Source organism: Euprymna scolopes, chromosome 14 (genome assembly GCF_053919585.1).
Source record: "Euprymna scolopes isolate OS-2025 chromosome 14, ASM5391958v1, whole genome shotgun sequence".
Taxonomy (NCBI): domain Eukaryota; kingdom Metazoa; phylum Mollusca; class Cephalopoda; order Sepiida; family Sepiolidae; genus Euprymna; species Euprymna scolopes.
The window spans coordinates 115,091,157-115,111,016 of NC_136495.1; the positions used below are offsets into that span (position 1 = coordinate 115,091,157).

The 19,860-nt window shown below is 29.9% G+C and overlaps 1 protein-coding gene across 2 annotated transcripts in view; it reads left to right on the top strand.

The window, feature by feature from the left end:
* The first annotated feature begins 1,673 nt into the window (after positions 1-1,673).
* LOC145293236 (uncharacterized) overlaps positions 1,674-19,860 on the top strand; it is a 165,823-nt gene continuing 147,636 nt past the window's right edge. Inside the window, exon 1 of one of the 2 annotated variants that reach the window (XM_080139804.1) lies at positions 1,674-1,906. The gene's annotated coding sequence lies outside the window, so the exon portion shown is untranslated. Of the gene's footprint in view, positions 1,907-8,673; positions 8,813-19,860 lie in introns of those variants that run through there. The other variant, XM_080139803.1, reaches the window with a different exon arrangement.

A 19,860-nucleotide genomic window follows, 5' to 3' on the forward strand; every position in this document is an offset into this window, starting at 1 on the left:
CGGCAAAAAATTTGTAAAAATATTCAATTCAATCAAAAAGTGGAATTGCAAAATTTATTTGTGTGTGTATATATATATATATATATATATATATATATATATATATATATATATATATATATATATAAAACACATTAGATAAGATAGGAGAGAGAGAGAGGAATAGAGGAGGTTACGAAAATTCTCTTCGTAACCCCTTTTTTGGACGGGAATATTCACTGGTTACGTGAGAGTCGCCATTTTTTTTTTTCGGAGAAGGTGACAAAGTCAGTGTCCAATTTAGTAGAACGTTATAGTTGAAAACTGATCCTCGACGATAAAAGTCATAAAAGATTTTTGTTTTCAATCTGAAAGTTAAGTTTGGGCGGATTTACACGAGTGAGGCAAAATAGGCACCGGCTATAATGTTGGACGCAGCGCGTTGCAAGGACCGTTCGTTAAACACAAAATATGCGTGTGCACAGTCCCATTTTACTTACGTTTTTTGTTTTTTTTTCAATCTAAAATGAAAGATTATAGTTAGAATTTTATTTAAATAAGCAATTTCCGAGTTTCATCATCCGACATATACAATTTCTAAATTAATAGGAAAATTGCAAGCACAGATTAGCACTTGTGGCGATAAACAAAAATAAAGAAAAATCGGCGCTTCTACACTATTGGGACAAAACATCGGAAATCGTAATTCTGAATTTTACATGAAAACAAGAGTATCTACATATTCCTCGTATTTTGAAGATGATTATATCTCCAAATTACGAAAATAGAAAGGTAGAAAATTATTTATTAAAAAAAATTAAAAAACAAACAAACAGAATTTGATGAAAACAATGGTAAGACACAAGAGAGTTCAAAGGGAGGCAATTTTCTGTTTCGATTTAAACAAGATGACGGCAAATTTTCCCCTGTACCACGAATATTTTTTTTTTCAGTAATATTCAGGTGATTCCAACAGCATAATTTGGAAGCTATCATTATAATTTATTAGAATTGCCCCCCCCCCCAAAAAAAACAGTTGAAGCCATTGGTTTTTGGTGTTTTATCTGAAATTTATCTACCACAAAATCTCATTCCAATAGTGTAGAAGCGACTTTTATCATGTAACTTTTGAATAATTGATTAAAAAATTTTTTTTTATTAAAATAAGAACAGTCGTGTTCTCGTGTATGTCCGCCTATCGATGAGATTAACCAGAGAAAAAAAAAGTATAAATTATGGAATTTAGAGATGGGGGTAATCTTGTAGACCTTCTTCGCCTCGGCCTCAAACTGCTGACATCACATTTCGCTGCCATGGCTGGATGCGAAGTTTCAGTGTTGCCTAATTTGTTTTAAAAGTTATTAATACAAATTGTTTCGGATTATTTGACAAAACAATTAAAACAGAAAACAAGCGTTAGTAAGTTTTTTTTTCTTCTTCTTTTTTTAACACCAGCCTCAAAGTGCTGACGTCACATTCTACCGCCAAGCCTGAGTGCGAAGTTTCAATATTGGCAAAACATCAGTCTCCAATTTTCGTCATAATTACTTTAGCAGAAGAGGAGAAAATAAGCACGTTGAAAGTTTAAACGTGACCGGACCGGATAAGACATGAAGATGAGACCAGACCGGAAGTGATGAACACCCCCCTTCCTCCTGCTAGTACTGTCTGTGTTTCTTTCTTTCTCACTCGCTCTTTCACTCACATTGTAACTCTTTTTTCCACCCTTCTTGAAACTCGTAAAGTGTATTACTTTATCGCGTACGACGCTCACATGTACATGCATAGCATTTACGCATCTGATTGAATTGCGTATTTAAGTTCCTTGATTCACTTGTATTATTTTTCCTGTTGGGACATTTTTCTCCTTACTTCGTTCTATGAGGATACTGTTTTACACACGTACAAAAAACAAACAAAAAAACAGGTATGTTCTAACTTTTCATCTTTTTTTTAATGTGTATGATTTTTTTTTTTTTTTTTTTTTTTTTTAGAAATGATGAGGTGATATGTCGATCTTAAAAAAATTCATTTCTGTTTTTTTTTCTTCATAATTAAAAAAAATAAATAAAAACGATTGCTTTATTATGCTATATTTAAATAAGTTGTCGAGCTGTTCATTTGGTGCTTAAGGTGCTATTAAATATTTTCAAGTTAAATTCCAATTTTACGTTTGTTACGTGAAAGTATATAATAGTTACGAAATAGTTACATAACACCCTCCCCTCCCATGTTAAGAATGGCTTTCTAAATAATAAAGTTATTTCAGCACGATACCTTCAAAGGGACAAAACGTTACACCTTGAATTAATAATTAATTTGATAGCTTTTAAATAAATTATTTGAAACACTTTTTAGTTACGATTTTTTTTTTTAGTTTAAATTTTATTGGCATGGTTTCTAAAACGTGATACCCATGCAAAATATGGACTGTGAAAGAATGTTATTTATAAACCCATTCTTAACACGGGGAGAGGATGGCGTACTTTCACCTAACAATTTAATAAACAAAAGATGTAAAAACCTGAATTTAAAATAATAATAATTAGCACGACCCGCAATCTGTGTAAATACCTAAAAAGTTTACCTCAACTCGCGACATTAAGTGTTGGGTAGTTAAGACTCGTTAAACAACTTCGATTAAAGTTTGGTAGTTCTTAGAATTAAAAAAGACAAATCTTTTAACACCTTGATCGAAATAATAATTAAAAAAAAAAAAAAGATCGTAATCATATTACTTAATTTATTTAAAAAAAAAAGAAGATGTTATTGTTTTCACTAAAACAAAAAAAAAGAAAAAAGAAAAAAAGAAAGATAAAAGCGGGATGAGAAGGTCATTGCAAATGTGTTGTCTAAAATTTAAAATAATCTTCTTGTATTTCTGCTAATTTCAGAAATAAAACCTTATCTCTAAAACAAAATCCTGGTAGTTTCATTTTCCTTGCCTTGCAAAAATGAAACAAAATAAAAAAAAAAATTAGCCAAACAATTTATCACTTTATTAAAAAAAAAATGGTGCTTGCACTTCTTGTACCGCGCTATTTTTAAATTGTATTTTCAAATTAAATTCAAGGTTTATATTTTTGAAAAATTAAATTGTGAGGTGAAAGTAATAATAATAGTTACAAAATACCCTCTTTCTCCTCATGTTAAGAATGGCTTTCTAAATAATTTCAGCACGGTACAATAAGCATATAAGTAGCTTTTTTTTTTTTTTTAATCAATTAAAATAAATGATTTTTCTAAATTTAAAAGATGTCAATCGAAAACAATTACATAAACATTGTTTGGGGGGTTATGTTATACTGTTCACCCACAGTCCTTCGAAAAAGTGTTCAAAAAAGCAAATATATAAAAAATAAATGTTACTAAAGGCAAGATAAGTTACACTTGGGGTAAGTTTTTGTGTTTTTACTTAATGTAAAATGTTTAATCGGCTCGAAAAACGAGCGTTTTCAAAAGGTACGCGATCACAAGAAAAAAATGGCCGCATAACAAATACACTGTGGTCACTTTTTCTTGTGATCGCGTACCTTTTGAACTTTCTTGTTTTTCGAGCCAGGTAAACATTTTTTAAATTTTAGTAAAAACCTACCCATTTGGGTAGAAGAATAACATATCTTGTCTTTGGTAACATGTATTTGTTGTATATTTGATTTTAGACCACTTTTTCGAAGGACTGTTGACAGTAAAACATACCCCATTTTTAATAAAGTCAGTTCACGATAATCTTTTTGTGTTGGCAAGTAAAATAAAATGTTTGGCAACCACGTGCATAATATTAAAAATGATTTTTTATTTTAAGTTATATATACTTATTTCGTGTGTGTGTGTGTGTGTGTGTGTGTGTGTGTTGCCAGCTCTGACTTAGGGTTAGTGTTTGGAAGATCATTTTTCTGAAAAAAAAATGTGTTTCATCTGGAAAAATATGGATATTAAATATTTATTTAATAATAATAAATTATTAAATAATAATAAATTATTAAATAATAATATTCATTTTTAATATTTGTCGAGTTTCCGATTGGCCTTTAAGTAATAAAATTTGGTTTAAAATGAAGACATTCGTTATCATCTGATCTCATCTGATTTATATGGATGCCCTGAAAAATTAATTTTCTGATTAATGTTTGCGACTTTAAAAATATTTATTTTGAAATAAAAAATTAAAAGAATGAATCGGCCAAGTTCATTTGTACATTTTAAAAGTAGTAACCAAGTGAAAAAATTTCAACAAATTGTTACAAATGTTATTTTACGCACCCATACTTTAAGATTAACCAACTTTTCTGCCCATTTTTATGAAGACATTTTGTTTATATATATATATATATATATATATATATATATATATATATATATATATATATATATAATCTCAATGCCCTATTGTTTGTTTACCTTGAAAGTTTTGTCTTTAAAAAATTTGTTTATAGTTTTAAAACTGTTGCAAGGTAAGATTTAACTATTGATAAACCTTTTAAGATGAAAGATTCGAGTTAATATCGATTAATTTCATTTTATTATTTACCAAATTCTAAATTTTGATCTATCGTATTTCTGTATTTTTTTTTTCTCTGGCATTAAAGTTAGCAAAACAAAGAACCTCATGACAAGTTCTTAAGAAAGAAAAAAATCGATATTAAATTCTTTTATGAATATTTTCTTTGTCGCAATGGCATTTAAAAATAAATCGAATGTTCGTATATCGAAAAGAGAATTTAAAAATTCTACGTAATCAAATCTGCATCTTTATTGTGAAAACATTTTTGATTTTGTTTACCGATTTTAAGTTTGTTTTGATAAGAAAACGGGTATTCCGGCATAAAGCTCGAGACAATAGTCTCTAACCCCCTTTCACAACAAAAGGAACTAATTTCCATATACACCGCTTTTGGTTACTATGGGAACAGTTAATTTTTGTGATGATTCGATTTATGATAATAATGATGATTCGATTTTTAATAATAAACAATATACAGGACATTTTAAAAGTAAAACAATATTTGTTTAATAGTAATTATTAAAGAAAAAGTTAAAATTTGACTTTTTTGGCCTTTTTTTATCTAAAAAATGTGGTTTTGTCTTTGAATTTGGCCTTTTTTGCTGAAAGATTTGGCTTCAAACATTTATTGTAGCCTACAATATACAGGATTTTTTATTTATTAATTTTTGTGATTCGAGGAATAAACCAATAAAATCTATTTTGTTTTTTTATTATTGTTGATTTTTTTTTTTATTATTGTCGATTTTTTATTATTATTATTGTTGATTTTTTTTTTAATTATTATTTGATCTGAAAACCCGCACAAATTATTAGTACTGCCGCTAATTAATCGAAAAATCGTACGCGTTCTGCTGCAGTAGCAGTATCAGAATTTTTGTAGGAATTTTTGACACCCCTAACACGAAACTGCGAATACAATATAAAAATCTCGTAATTTCTCTGTTAAAAGTGGGTTATTTATTTTCTTTATGGATTATACTTCCAAAATAAACTATTACAGTTGTTTTAAAAGTAATAAAAATATTTTTATTTTTTTTTTAAAACAGTAATGAATTTTCCGAACTCAATATTTTTCAATTTTTAAACTCAATATTTTTAAATTTTTAAATTTTAAAAATCTATCAAAATTTTTCTATTGATTCTATTTTTACGATATTTTCAGGGTCAATGTGAAATTTTATGTTCTTTCCAATAAACCGAATATAATATTTTAGACAAACGTTTTTTTTAAATTCACGCCCCCCCCCATTTTGAAATGTCTATTAAAAAGTAAATAATTAATTTATGTTTAATAGGTTTATATATCACAAATTGAAGAGAAAAGGTCAATAAATAATATATTCAAATTTAAAACAAAAAAAAAAAATCAGTTTTTTAGAAATTTACCTGTAAAGTCCGAAGTTTAAAACCTTTTTAAAAAAAAAAAAACACATTGTTTTGTTTTTTTTTTTTAAATAAAACCTTGGTCCTTACTCCTTTAATTGAAAAAAAAAATTAGGGCTTGAATTACATTTTTCGAGGAGTTATAAGCTTGGAAAGATGGGGTGGAATTATTCACTATTTTCACGAAATTTCTGACACTGCTACTGCAGTGCTGCACTTATGGAGAAAATTGTTGATGATGTTATACCTGCAGCAGCTGACCTGTGTTTTTTGGAGTATTCTCAGTATTCATATTAAGCAATGTAATTCTTTGTTATCGGTGGTGGTGGTGGCCATTTCTATACATGCAAGCAAGCGCATTTAAATTTGTCACAAAAAAAGTAGTTTTTGGGATATTAATCAGTGTAGTTTATTATTAAAAATAAATATTAATATTTAAAATAAAATAAAATGTGTTTATTATTAAAAATAAATATTAATATTTAAAATAATAAAATGTGTTTATTATTAAAAATCGAATCATCACAAAAATTAGCTGTTCCCATAGTAACCAAAAGCGGTGTATATGGAAATTAGTTCCTTTTGTTGTGAAAGGGGGTTAGAGACTATTGTCTCGAGCTTTATGCCGGAATACCAGAAAACGTCATTTTGCCCTTGTGTAGAGACAAGTAAACGAGGAGTTAATGAAATAACCCCCCCTTTTTAATATATATATATATATATATATATATGTATATATATATATATATATATATATATATATATATATATATATATATATATAACAATCATAAACTAAAAATAAACCCTAATACCTACTAAATTACCAAAGAAAATATTTCAAATAAAATTAAGTTGTCTCTTGATTTATATTTTTCAAAAGTACTCGTGCAGTTTATAGGCCGTGCTTTTTTAGGGGTGGAAAAATGGGATTTTTAAAGTTAAATTCAATCTTTACGTTATCTTTTTATTAAATTAAGTGAAACAAACACTGAAACAGCACATTTAAAAAGCCTCATGTTAAGAATGGCTTTCATTATTTCAACACGGTCCATAAACTGCACTAGTACCCCAAAAGTTTACATTATTTTGTAAATGGGATTTTTAGTAATATTAAAAAGATTTATTATTTACTTTTTTTTTAATAGCACTATTTTTATTTTGTTGGCATTAAAATAATTTTATTATCAATGTCTTTTTGTTCATTTATTCGATTAAGATTTAAATTTCCCACGTGAAATTTAATCAATAATTTAAAAAAAAACAAAAAAACTCAACGAATGAAAGTTTCAAGGTTGACTTTTAAGATGTTTTGAAATGTTGTCTGGCGGCTTTTTTGTATTTGTGCAGTTTATGAGCCGTGTTTATTTATTTATTTATTGACAGGATTTTCAAGTTAAATTGTTTATTGAGTTGTTAAGTGAAAATACAAAATAGTAAACAAAAATAACAAAACTCCCATGTTAAGAATAGCTTTCTAAATAACATTTCAGCACGGTCCGTAAACTTAATAATACCCTTGAAATTAATGTTAATTTGGAAGTATTTTTTTCAAATTATAAACCGCTTAGTTTTTTTTTTTTTATTATTATTATTAATTTTAACTATCACCTTTTCTCCATTTCAACTAAAACACTTTCAATGTTTGCTAAAATATTTTTGTGTATGAACTTTTATTAACTTAAATCAGAAATTAAAATATTTAAACATTTTTATTGATCTTAAAAGTTGAAAACCAATGAACGTATTATTAAGCTAGTGTTTTTATTTTTAAGTCGAAGCTGACTTTGAATTCAATAGTATCTCGTAACGGCTAAAAGTTTTTGGCGACTTTTAAAAGGCTTCTTCGTCTTTTCATAAGAACTGTTGTTTTGATCCTTATAAAATTGTGTAGGGTGTATTTTTTTGTATTTTAAAAATTGTATGACAAGTTCTCGTGTATGTGTGTTTATCACCTCTGCGTAACTTGCATACATTTTGATTTAATCAATTTTGTATTGGGGGAAAAAAGCAATAGTTTTATACGAGAACTTACGAGTCCTCAAAAACTAAAACGCACAAAATGCCAAAAAGTTTATTCCGAACTAAATCCATCAGAATACAATTCGGTTTCTTTGTAAACAAGTCGGCCATTTTTAATATAAAAGTTTTAAGAATTTTAAACATGGCGGATCAAGACACAACGTCTCTCTGCCAAACATTTGATTTTTTTTTTTTTTTTTTTTTTTTTTTTAGTTAAAAAAAAAATTAATTGATCTGCATGATTATTTTTCTGTATTTTTATTTTTTTTGATTAGATTAAACTCACAAAAAAAAAAAAGTTTTGTAAGTTTTGGAAAGTTTTCCACTCAATAATTGAATAATATTAAGGGGTTTTCTGCATTTTTCTGTATTGTTTTTTTTTCTTAATAAAGATTATCTTGAAATTAGTTTGTTTTTATAACAATTTGGTTCAAATGCGCCAACCCAAACGGTATCGTAAATAAATAAATTTAACTGTTGAAATCTTTAAAAAAAAAAAACAAAAAAAAACAGTCAAGTAAAGGGGTAAAAATGGGGCGGAGAGGTTTAAAAAAAAAAAAAAAAAAAAAGAAAAAGAAAAAGAAAAAAAAAACGAAAGATTCCCGAGCAACGTCAGGAAAAATACAACTCGTCATAACTGTAAGTAATCGGCTATCTAATGGGGAGGGGGGGGTAAGATTGTCCTTAAAGTGGGTGATCAGTCTTTAATATGAAGCTAATAATAAACCATTCCCCCACTTTATGACCGCTTGACGCCTGACTTACGAGTAAAAGTGACGTACGTTTTTACTTATAATCCAACCAAGAGGACAAAGTGCTTGATTTATTCGAATTTGATACGTTACGAAAAAGGCCGGTCTCTAAACTTTGATCGCCTTCGTCTTTTTGTTTTCTTTTTCCAAAGCGTACATATTTGTCCATGTGAGTATTGTTGATAGTTTATTTCGGATCTTTTTTTTTTTCTTATGGCTTCTCAAAAATAAATATAAAATAAATAATAAAGTAATGAAACTTTGCGACATTTTTTTCTGTGTGTAAAGATTATTATTTTTAAATATGATGGCGGCACCTCCTTTTCTGTTTATAAAGCCCTCCCGTCGCTTAATATTTATCCTTCTAATAAATTTAAAATATAAACTTTTATATCTTAGAAAAATTAACTTACAGCTGTAACCTTTTTTAAGCGAACTTATTCTTGTTTAAATGTTAATTAAAACTTTTAAATCTGACAAAAAATAATCAGCTGGGAAGATTTTTGTTTTCTGGAAACATTTTTGAATGTGTTTTCAACTTTTAGTTTTTATTTAAGTTCATATTGTTGTGTAGAAACTTCTGTCATGCAACTTTAAGATGTATTTTATTTATTTATTTTTTGCGTTAATTAACTTAAAAATCATAGTAATTTAATATTCATCCAGACCCTAAATTAACTATATTTATTGTGTGTTGCTCGCCGGAGGCCTTATTGAAAAAAAAAATAAATAATAAATAAATATAAATAGTAATGTTTACTTATTTATTTTAATGAGATTTAAAAAATTCGTTTCAACTTTTCGTTTTATTATTTTGATTACAGTGAATATTCGATTAATAGTAAAAAAAAAAAATATTGATCGAATATTTATCGAAGTTTCTTATAGGTGACAAATGCATGCACGAGATATTGTTCCATAATTTGTTTATTTTGAGATAAATAAACTTATTTATTTTTACAGAAAGATAAAAATAAATAAATAAAAAGGTTGTAATCATTAAAAAAAAAAATTTTTTTTTTTGAAAACTTTTATTTCTTCTTGTAAGTTTCAATATGATTTAATTTAGTTTTAAATATTTACGGGTGATTTAAAATCACCAAAACTGAAACTTTTCTCCTAAAACCAATTCTTGGTGCTAGTGCAGGCAGAGAGTGATCCGCGCTATTTTTTTGAATCGTATTTCCAAGTTTAATTAAAGTTTTATGATATATTGTTTTTATTCAATTGTAAGGTTGAAGTATAGAATAATAGGTACAAAATACCCTTGCCTCCCTATGTTAAGAATGGCTTTTAAAATAACGTTATTATTTACGTCCGGCTCCTGCAATAGTACCCAATTTTTATACCCCCCCCCACAAATAGATTGTAAATACAAGTAATGATTGTTTTTTATTATTTTAATAGTTAATATATTGTTTTATCATAAAGTAATGTAGACTTTTTTTAATTGTCTACGTTTTTGAAATTCTCTTTTCATTTTCTACGATTATTCGATTAATGGTTTTAATATTGCAATTTCAACTGTCATAAAAGTGTGAAAATGTTAAGATTTTATTTAATATCCATTACAAAGATGTTTTGTGAAATTTTTTTTTTCTTGATGAAGAAAAAAAAACTTGCAAAAGGGCGATAGATTCAAATTTAAAAGAAAAAAAAAAGTCGATATTAATTTTTTATTGAAATTTAATATCAACTTTTTGGTACATCTTAAATTACAATGTAAATTTTTTTTTAAATCAAAACAATGTCCCTTTGGAAAAGAAGTTGGGACGTTGAAAAAAATGTACACAACTCTGAATTGTTTGTCGAATATTTTTCAAAGTTTGCAAAAAAAAAAAAAAAAAAAATCCAAACTTTTTTTTCTTAAATACGTTTTACATTTTTATAATATATATATTTTTTAATCTCCGTAACATACAAACACTTAAAATTTCAATTGTCAAAAAGACCCCTCTCTTCTTCACGAAAAAAAAAAAGTCCCCAAAATACTTTTGCTCATTTTTTTTTTTTTTTTTTTTAAATAACAGAAAATAAAAATTCAAATCTTGTCTAATTTTGAAATAAAATCAAAGTTTTCTTAACTTATAAAAATATCTGCCCCCCCCTCCTTTTTAAAAATAATTATTTAATTGTTTGATTTCTTTTATTTCTTCTTCTTCGTCCGAAACTCGTTGTCCATAAGAATAAAAAGCCGAAAACAATAACAATGGTTTCGTTTTTATCTTTGTGATATTTGCATTTTCTCCAACCGTTAAAACATTTCGCCTTGGCGGGCGTAAAAAAAAAAAAAAAAAAAAAAAAAACGGGGGGAAAGGAAGGACATTTCTTATTTCCTTTCTCTCCCCTCAAGACAAATGTAAAATGTCTTTCGCAGAACACATTATCCTTGTTCAATTGCACAGAAAAGTATATAGAAATTGTTTATCGATTCCATCCGAATAGTTTTTTTTTTTTTTTTTTTTTTTTTTTTAATTACATTAAAAAAACAAAATATGACGAACAGATGAACCGGTCATTGTCAACATTCCCATTTTATTGACAAAATGCGTTATTTATTTTTTCGCTTATTGACAATGATTTAGTTTCATTTTACATTGAAGTTTTGTGACATATATATTATATATGTAAAAAAAAAACTTTGTAATCATTACGATTGTTGACATAAAATTGTTTTAAATGAACTACCGCTGATGAATTAGTAAAAAACAAAAACAAAACAATTTTAACTTTACCTACCGATTTGTGAGCTATTTGCGTTAGAAATAAGCTGTAAATTAAACATCTTAAGTTCCGTAAATATCGCTATTTAGAAAAGTGGCCATCTTTGTTTACGTTACTATTTAAAACAAAGATGTCAACTTTGCTCAGGACCGATATTTACGGAACTAGTTTAAATGCTTATAACGTTTATCATTTTTGTATTTGTGTGCATTGGACCGTGCTGAAATGATTATTTAGAAACCTATTCTTAATATAGGTAGAGGTGGCTTTTTTTTTCTTTTTTTTTTTTTTTTGTAACTTATGTACTTTCAACGAAAGATTTAATAAAGAAAAGATACCGTAAAAGTAAATCTAGCTTTAAAATCTAACAATAATTTAAAAAAAAAAAAAAAGGGACTGTCCGTAATCCGTACAAATTACCCTTTTTGTGCAAACTTAGTCAGAAATATGGACTGCAAATGAATTGTTTCTAATTAGTTTTCTGACAATGTTTCGTTTAAAATAATTTGTTGGTAAAAATAGTAATGATTACTAAAAATGTAACATAAAAATTCGATATTGAAATTTTATTTTAAGGATTTAAAAAATGACATTTTTAAAATGATTTTTTTAAATTGTAAAGGATGATTTCTTTCATTGATTATTTTTACCTTTTATTTTAAAATTATGATTGTATGAACTGTAACCGGAATCACGGGTTGAATAAAATAACCCGAAAATAAATCCCATCCATTCACTGAAGAAGGTCCCCAAATGCCGGAGGACTTTGCACTCTAAAAGCTTCTTTCCTCGAACAGCTAGCATTTTGAATTTCCTCCCTGCTCCATGTTTCTCTAACTGTACCAACATACAGAAATTTAAATGTAATGTGAATAAACATTTCGCTGCACAACTTCCCACTTAGGATGCACTCTATAAATCTGGCTCTAAAGTAGCCCCTGACGTGGCAACATGCTTTGTTTGAGGTGGATAAAAGCAGAAAAAAAAAAAAAAAAAAATGAAAAATTCAGTATATATATTTAGTTGTTCACGTGTACACGAAATGGGCCGTCAGGTGTTTGGATTTTTTTGAAAGGCAAATGAAGAAATAGTCATTGGAATCTAGCGTTTTATTGTAACTGAAAAAAGAGCTAAAAAGTCGTGAGTTGTACAATTAAAACGAGTGACCTTTTGTGTTCCAGAATTTATTTTTCGACGTAGTCTGCCAGGAATTCAATCATGCATCTCTGCTTGATGCACGTTCATGGCAGGAGTTGCTTTCTTAGTTTCACACCATCAATATCTGCAACAGAGAAACTAAACTTTAAGATCATGAATGCATAAGTTCAGTCATCATAACAATACAATTTTGCAATCCCCTTTGATCCATCTGGGAAGAATAAAAAAAAATAAGAGGCGTTACGTTTGGAACACCGTGTGTGTATGTGTGTGTGTGTGTGATGGACTTCTCTGTCGATTTCGACGCGTGAGCTTCCACAACAACTAAATTGCTCAGAAATTCACACAGATGATTTGTTTTTAGTGGTGAAGGCTTTGTGTGGAACCAACCACACTTTTTCGTATCACTGCTAACCTTTGTCGGTGCAGATGATTGCCACATGACAGAGTATACAGTAGACCGCAGGTTTTTACACCAGTTTCCTTCTAGATGCCTGTCTTGACAAAGACTGTGGGTGCATCTCTCCAGTGCATTAATGTGCCCCCAGATACCAACTCTAGCTTTCCCAAATGGTCACCCATCTGGTACTGGCCAGGCTCAATGTTGCTTAACTTTGATCTAGTGAGAACTGGTGTGTCAACGTAATTGTGCCGAATATATATATATATATATATATATATATATATATATATATATATATATATATATTACTAAAATTATTTTTAATACCTATAGACACTAGTATTTCGGCCAGTCGAGATTCGAACCTGGCCACAAAGCCATTAGCAAGGAACAAACCACACGGCCAACGTTAACCTCGAGAAATACAGTTGAAATTAACATTAATAAATGTCAAGACGGTGAGAGTAATCTTTTGACTGATCTGTGCATGTGAGCTTAAGTGTCCAACTTTCATTTCAACTTAGAGTGCTCAACAATAAGAACAGAGTTCTTAAAGGGGCTGACATAATTATTACTATGATTATTAATACTTACAGACACTAGTGTTTCATCCTTTCGGGAATCATCAACGTAGGGAGTTACGATGCTCGTGTGCCCTAACACCTATAATACAAAAATAATAGCTTGATGTATGTGCTTGTTTTTCCTGTAGAACTTAATTTTGAAAAAAATGTTTTGAATCGCCGATTATATAGATAAGAAATTCAGTATAAATGTATTCCTTGTCGAAAAACAAATTGTCATTTCTAATTTACAGAGTTTATATTGGATTCCTTGCTCTCCAAATTGTAGAGCCATAGTAATCTTGGGAAGCAAGTAAAGACTGTAGTTTCCTGTTGCTTTCCATCTTAATTCGAGGGTGCATCTTCCCCAGTGAATTAAACCATTACCACCACAACCGATGGCCTGTGGTTTAACGCACCCCCAGATAACAACCTGGAAATTTCTATGACTTGGCGCAGTATATACAGCGCCCAACCTTCCCAAGTGGTCACCCACCTGGAATTGGTCAGGTTCATCGTTGCTTAACTTCGGTGATTTGGCAAGAACCTGTGTGTCAACGTGATTGTGCCGTATTCATCAACATATGTACATTAAATATATACTAGCATGGGTGCCCGGCGTTGCCCGGGTGTTTGGAGGTGTATGTTGAGCAAAAAAAAAAAAAAAAGAAAAAGTGTTAGTAGGAAGGCAGTCTCGAACCTGTACTGCGAAGGAGGAAAAGAATGAGGAAAAAAAAAACGTGACGTCTTTGCTGTTATGACCACCGAAAGTGACGTAGGTTTAAATTAAGGCTAGACAATCAAAAAGAGAGGATGACTTTCGACAATATCGGCAAAAAAAGCGACCCCGCCTTGTAGAAAAGTGCCCAGTTGAAGGTGAAGAAATGAATGTTTTTAGCCAATTTTTTGATATTTGTCGTCTGAAAGGTCGAGCTTAAAAACGATACTGATCTTGTGAAAATCCGTCGCCTGTGTCAAAGGTTTTAGGAAGACATGCAAACATACATACATACAGTTATATATTGGTAGCTCAAATTTTCGACCCAAACCGATTAAAAAGCTTGCCCTATCTCTGAATACCCTTTATGTAAAATTTCAAATGTGTAGACCAGAAATAGTCTGAATAATTTGGTAGACTGCAGAGGTCAATTTTTTTAACTTTGACCCCTATTATGACCTCTTAACATTTATTGTTTTGGGCTCAAATTAAGTTATTAAGTTAGATCCACGTCCAAGGAACCTATATCTAAAATTTCAAGTGTTTGTATCCAAAATTGTCGGAGGAGTTTGGTAGAGTTCTCAAAGGTCAAATCGTTGAATTGTGACCCCCTTAAGTCAAATTTCTGGCCGAAAACCGATTACAACGATTTTCCCAAATCTCAGTACCTTTTAGACTGAAAATTGACAGAGATATTGTGTAGGGAAATGTACACACAGACACTTTCGCTTCTCGAATCTTGAGCTTTTTCCTCTGGTTAGGATTGCCATTAATACTTGCTTTAAGTTATTTAATTTGTAAACTTGAAAAAAGTTTTGGAATATATATATATATATATATATATATATATATATATATATATATATATGTGTGTGTGTGTATCAAGTGAATTTGTTACATTTGGTATTTTTAGCTATGTGAACTGAGTTTTCAGTATTTCTGTGAAACCTAAGGTATCGATGGAAGATATAACTAATGTATAATTTCAATTGAAAATGTATTCCATCATTCGACCCGATTTTATTCTACCAGTTGTTAAAAAATGGCTCCAAGTATTACATTGAAATGCTATTAAACAAAATGGTCATATTCTTTGTAATCATTTATTATAATGGATTAAATCATATTGAGACAAATCTCATATCACAAAAGTTATCCCATTTTAGTAAATAGATGAGTACGATAGACTGGCATGAAATGGCGGGCACTTTTTTTTTTTTTTTTGTGGCGTTTTCTTTGACACTTGATTTGTACTTTTGTAAGAACTGCGTGCATGAAGGGGAAAATATGTTCATGATAGCAAATGAGTTCTACACATTCTGTCAAATAAATATAATGCATGCTAATATTTCCTATAGCACCAAGTGTACCATGTTTTATGGAGTATCTGGATATGTAGTATATGGAGTATCTTTAAAAAAAAAAAACTGATATGAAAGAGGATACCTATATTTATATTTTCAACATCACCAAAAAAAAAAAGCAATGCACCGAAGAAAAATCTTAATACTCTTTAGAATATTAAGATTTTTTTTTTGTGCTTCTGTAGGATTGTTGGGTTTGAAATAAATGCATTTCAGGTTATTAAAAAAAAAAAGTTACGTACTTACTTGTCATGTCGAAATTTGTATAAGTTCAAAAAGTTATGAAAAATGATTTAGTAGATATACTAGATCTAGTTTTTATTTAAAAAAAAAAAAGAAAAAAATCATCCACAATAACGGTCCAATTTTTTTTTTTTTTTTTTTTTTTAAATGGCTGATTTTAATTGAAAGTAAGCAAAACAGGGGAGTCAGTTTGTCATACGAATTGATCGCAAAGAACTGTTAAAACTTACGATAAGTTCATAAATTTTATTTTTACTTGTAGTTGTTTTTCTATTGGATCATTTTTCGTAATTTGGAGAATTTATACTAATTTCGACAAGGCAGGTAAGTACGTAATTTTTTTTTTTAATGTGAAATTCAGTTGTTTGAAATCCCACTATTCAGCGAAAGCATTTTTTTTTTTTCATCAACATGTCATTAGCAGCCCTGCTGTTTTGACAGCATCGGCGACCATGGCTCTCCAAATTCTAGAGGCATGGTAATCTCGGGAAGACAAAGACGGTAGTTTCCTGTTGCTTTCCGTCTTGATTTGGGGATGCATCTCTCCCAGTGAGTTAAACCACCACCACCACCACCGATAGCCGTGGTTCAACCATGGCTACCAAAGTATACCAACCTGGAAATTTCTATGACTCGACGCAGTACATACAGTGACAGCGCCTAGCCTTCCCAAGTGGTCACCCATCTGGTGCTGGCCAGGCTCATGTTGCTTAACTTCTGTGATCTGGCAAGAACCAGTGTGTCAACGCGATCGTGCCGTATTCATCAACACATGTACATTAAATATAATGTCTTTATTATTGCATACATTTTTTTTTTTATAATAAAAGTTCTGTTAAAGATCGGCACCAGTTGGTACACAAGCGAGACAAACATCCTCGTCACAGAGGTAAGATATCAACCAACTTGTATCATAACGTCACGAATGTGAAATTGAAATAATGAAATAAAATGAACTGATACAATGTTTACATAAAATCCGCAATTTCAAAAACAAATTGTTGGACTGCTATTATTATTATTATTAATAATATAAAAACTTGATATTTAGATTTTAGCCGGGAGGAAATCGGTGCAAAAGTGTGAAAATTAAAAAAAAAAAAAAAAAAAAAAAAAAAAAAAATTGCCAGCCAGCTGAAGTTCAAACAACGGCATTACGAATATGCATGCATAACGTAATAGCTATTGGTTCATGTTTTAATTTTTAGTCTTGCAGCAAACATGTTTTCATAGGTCAGACATTAACGTGAGAGGAAGAAATAAATCGTAAGCTAAACGTTTTGATTTCGATTGTCGGTGGTGACGCATGAGTCTTTTTTTCTTTAAATCATTACTACATATTGGGTCCAATGTAATATAATAATAGGAAATTTGCATTAATCAAAATATATTTAAGCGTATTTTACGATTGGGCAATGCCGGGCGGCCTGCTAGTGAATATATAAAAATGCAAGGTGGCCTACTCCACCCCGGTTACTTAATTCTGCTCACAAAGAAATTTAAAAATGGCTTTGTAATTTTATACCGATATGATTTTCTAAACTTCAAAAACATTATACACACATTAAAGTTCTCAAATGGTATAAAAAGAAAACTGCAAAAAGTGTTAATAGTTAAAAAAAAAAAAAAAAAAAAAAAAAAAAAAAAAAAGGCATACGTTTCCCCCTTTATCAAAGTACAGAGCAGAAAGAAATGATAGTTTTGATGGCCATATCATAAAGATAATGATTAATGCAATTTATACCAGCAGCATCAAACTCGGGCGGCGGGGGGTGGGGATGAAGTTGGAAGAAAAATATAATCAATCAGGGCTTTACATTGCGAGTAAAACAGTCGAATTTGCGAGTGATTTTTTTTTTTTTTTTTTTTTTTTTTTTCAAAGTGGCGACTAGAAATAATGAAATGCTTACCGTTTGGCAATTGTATTTCTTTCACTGACACTTCCAAAGCTCACTACTGAGTGAAAAATCTTTTCAACTTTTTTAAAAATAAAACGAAGAAAGTTAAATTATTTAAACAATAAAAATTTAATAGAACAATATATTCATTTTTTTTAAATAGCCTTCGTTAAAAAAAAAAAAAATCTGGAGAAATGTTTATACTTTCAAGTATCAACATAAAATTTGTATGTTTAGAATTACAATTATTAAAACACACATACACACAAAAATCTTTATGGTGTACACACTCGTCACAGAACGAAGATGTCATATTCTAAAAATCATGTGGATTTGGCTAGTAACTTTTCTATTTGACTAGTAAACGAAAATATTTAGTTGTCAAAAGTCAACTAAAGATAAATTTGTCCGCAGAGCCCTGCAATGATGACCCATTTCACTCTGGGGTACCAGTCTGTGCTGTATGTAAAATCCGGTCAGAGGGTTGAGCCATGGCCATCTTTTGTGATCTGTGCCGACCAGACAGACATTGGTCGCTGATGACAAATTGATTAAAAATTTGTTTACGTTTTATTTAATTTATTTCACCAAACTAAGTTTTCAATTAAATTTAAACCGAAATTGTTTTGAAAATTATTCTACTGGCATTGATAGCTAAAGATAAAATTTTGATAATATTTAAAGATCACGGTCAGAGAAGAACGCAAGAAAAATTCTATATAGGTATAAAATTATTTTTATGCTTTCGTTAAATACTAGTGGGGGGGGGGTACCCGGCGTTGCCTGGGTGGTTGGAGGTGTGGTTTTGGGTAAATCAAAACAAAAGAATAAAAAATCGTTGCCCGGGTGTTTGTTTAAAAAAAAAAAAAAAATTTTGGTAGATAAGTAGGAAGAATCGAAGCCTTGAGGCGCAGTTGGAAAATAAATGAAGTGTGAAAAACAAAAACAAAAAAAAAAAAAACGAAACGTGCGACGTTAACCGTTCGCCGAATAAGAAATAGTAACGGAAAGATGTTTGAATTCATAGGTGCCCGCAATAAAGTTAACTCCATTACTTCTGTTTAACCTCATTAATGAGGTCAAATAGAAGTAATGAAGTTAACATTTACTGCGGAGGGGGGGGGGTTGTTTACTCAACTTTGGCTGGTTTTGTTCCCCCAAGATGTTGGGGGGGGGGACCACCTCCCCATAAAAAGGGAATTGTCCAAATTGAATAGCAATTGTCTGATATAAGGAAAAACTCCACATTGATCAAATCTGATTGACCGGCAGAATTAGTGTCGCTTTTATTATACGAAAAAGCCTAATCCACATGCGCCGAGCGAAAAATGAATATTTATTTTTCAAAGTCGAGCAAAACTCATAGATATTATGATTTAGACGTGATATTAAGTTTTAAGTTGTGAGCCGACCGATCGCTTCTCGGAAAAAAAAGCCTTTTACAGACATACACAAAAAGCGAACACACATACATACATTTTCGCTTTTATATTTATAGATTACCAAATGATAAGTCGTTTTCATTACAGATCCATTTAGTACTAACAGGTAGGCCATATTTTGACAGGAATTGAATGAAGATCAACGTATGTTTCACACTTTCTGAACTTTTATTGTCATCGAAATCAGTGAAATCACCTATTTTTCAATCAAATCAGTTGATTGCCTGCTCTGGTCGGGGACTCACCATTGTGCACCGGGGGGGGGGGCGACTTCACATGCCTCCCTGTATTGACTTAGTTTACAATACATTGTAATTTTCACTGTAGAAAATCTGCTGTTGATTTTACCAAATTTTTATATAATGGCTTGAATTTAAGTTTAAAATGAAAAGTCGAGTATCCTGGTTCAATTATACTCTAAACGGAAACATTCGTTTTTAACGTGCCCCTGTCTTATCAAAGAGCCTACTGTTGATTCTAAACGCCGGACCCTTCTGCTTGTAAAGTAATAAAGCTTCTTAAGTGCACTTGTGATGTTTTGGTCAAGATTTGGACTGTTCTTTCTTTAATCAGATTATTCGATTATCAATTTTCGATACTTATCGGAGACATTCCGATGCAAAACCTATCTAAGAATACTTCTAGGCGCATGAAGAACATTTGTGTGAAATAAATAAATAAACAGCCCAGTCGTTTCGGAGTCC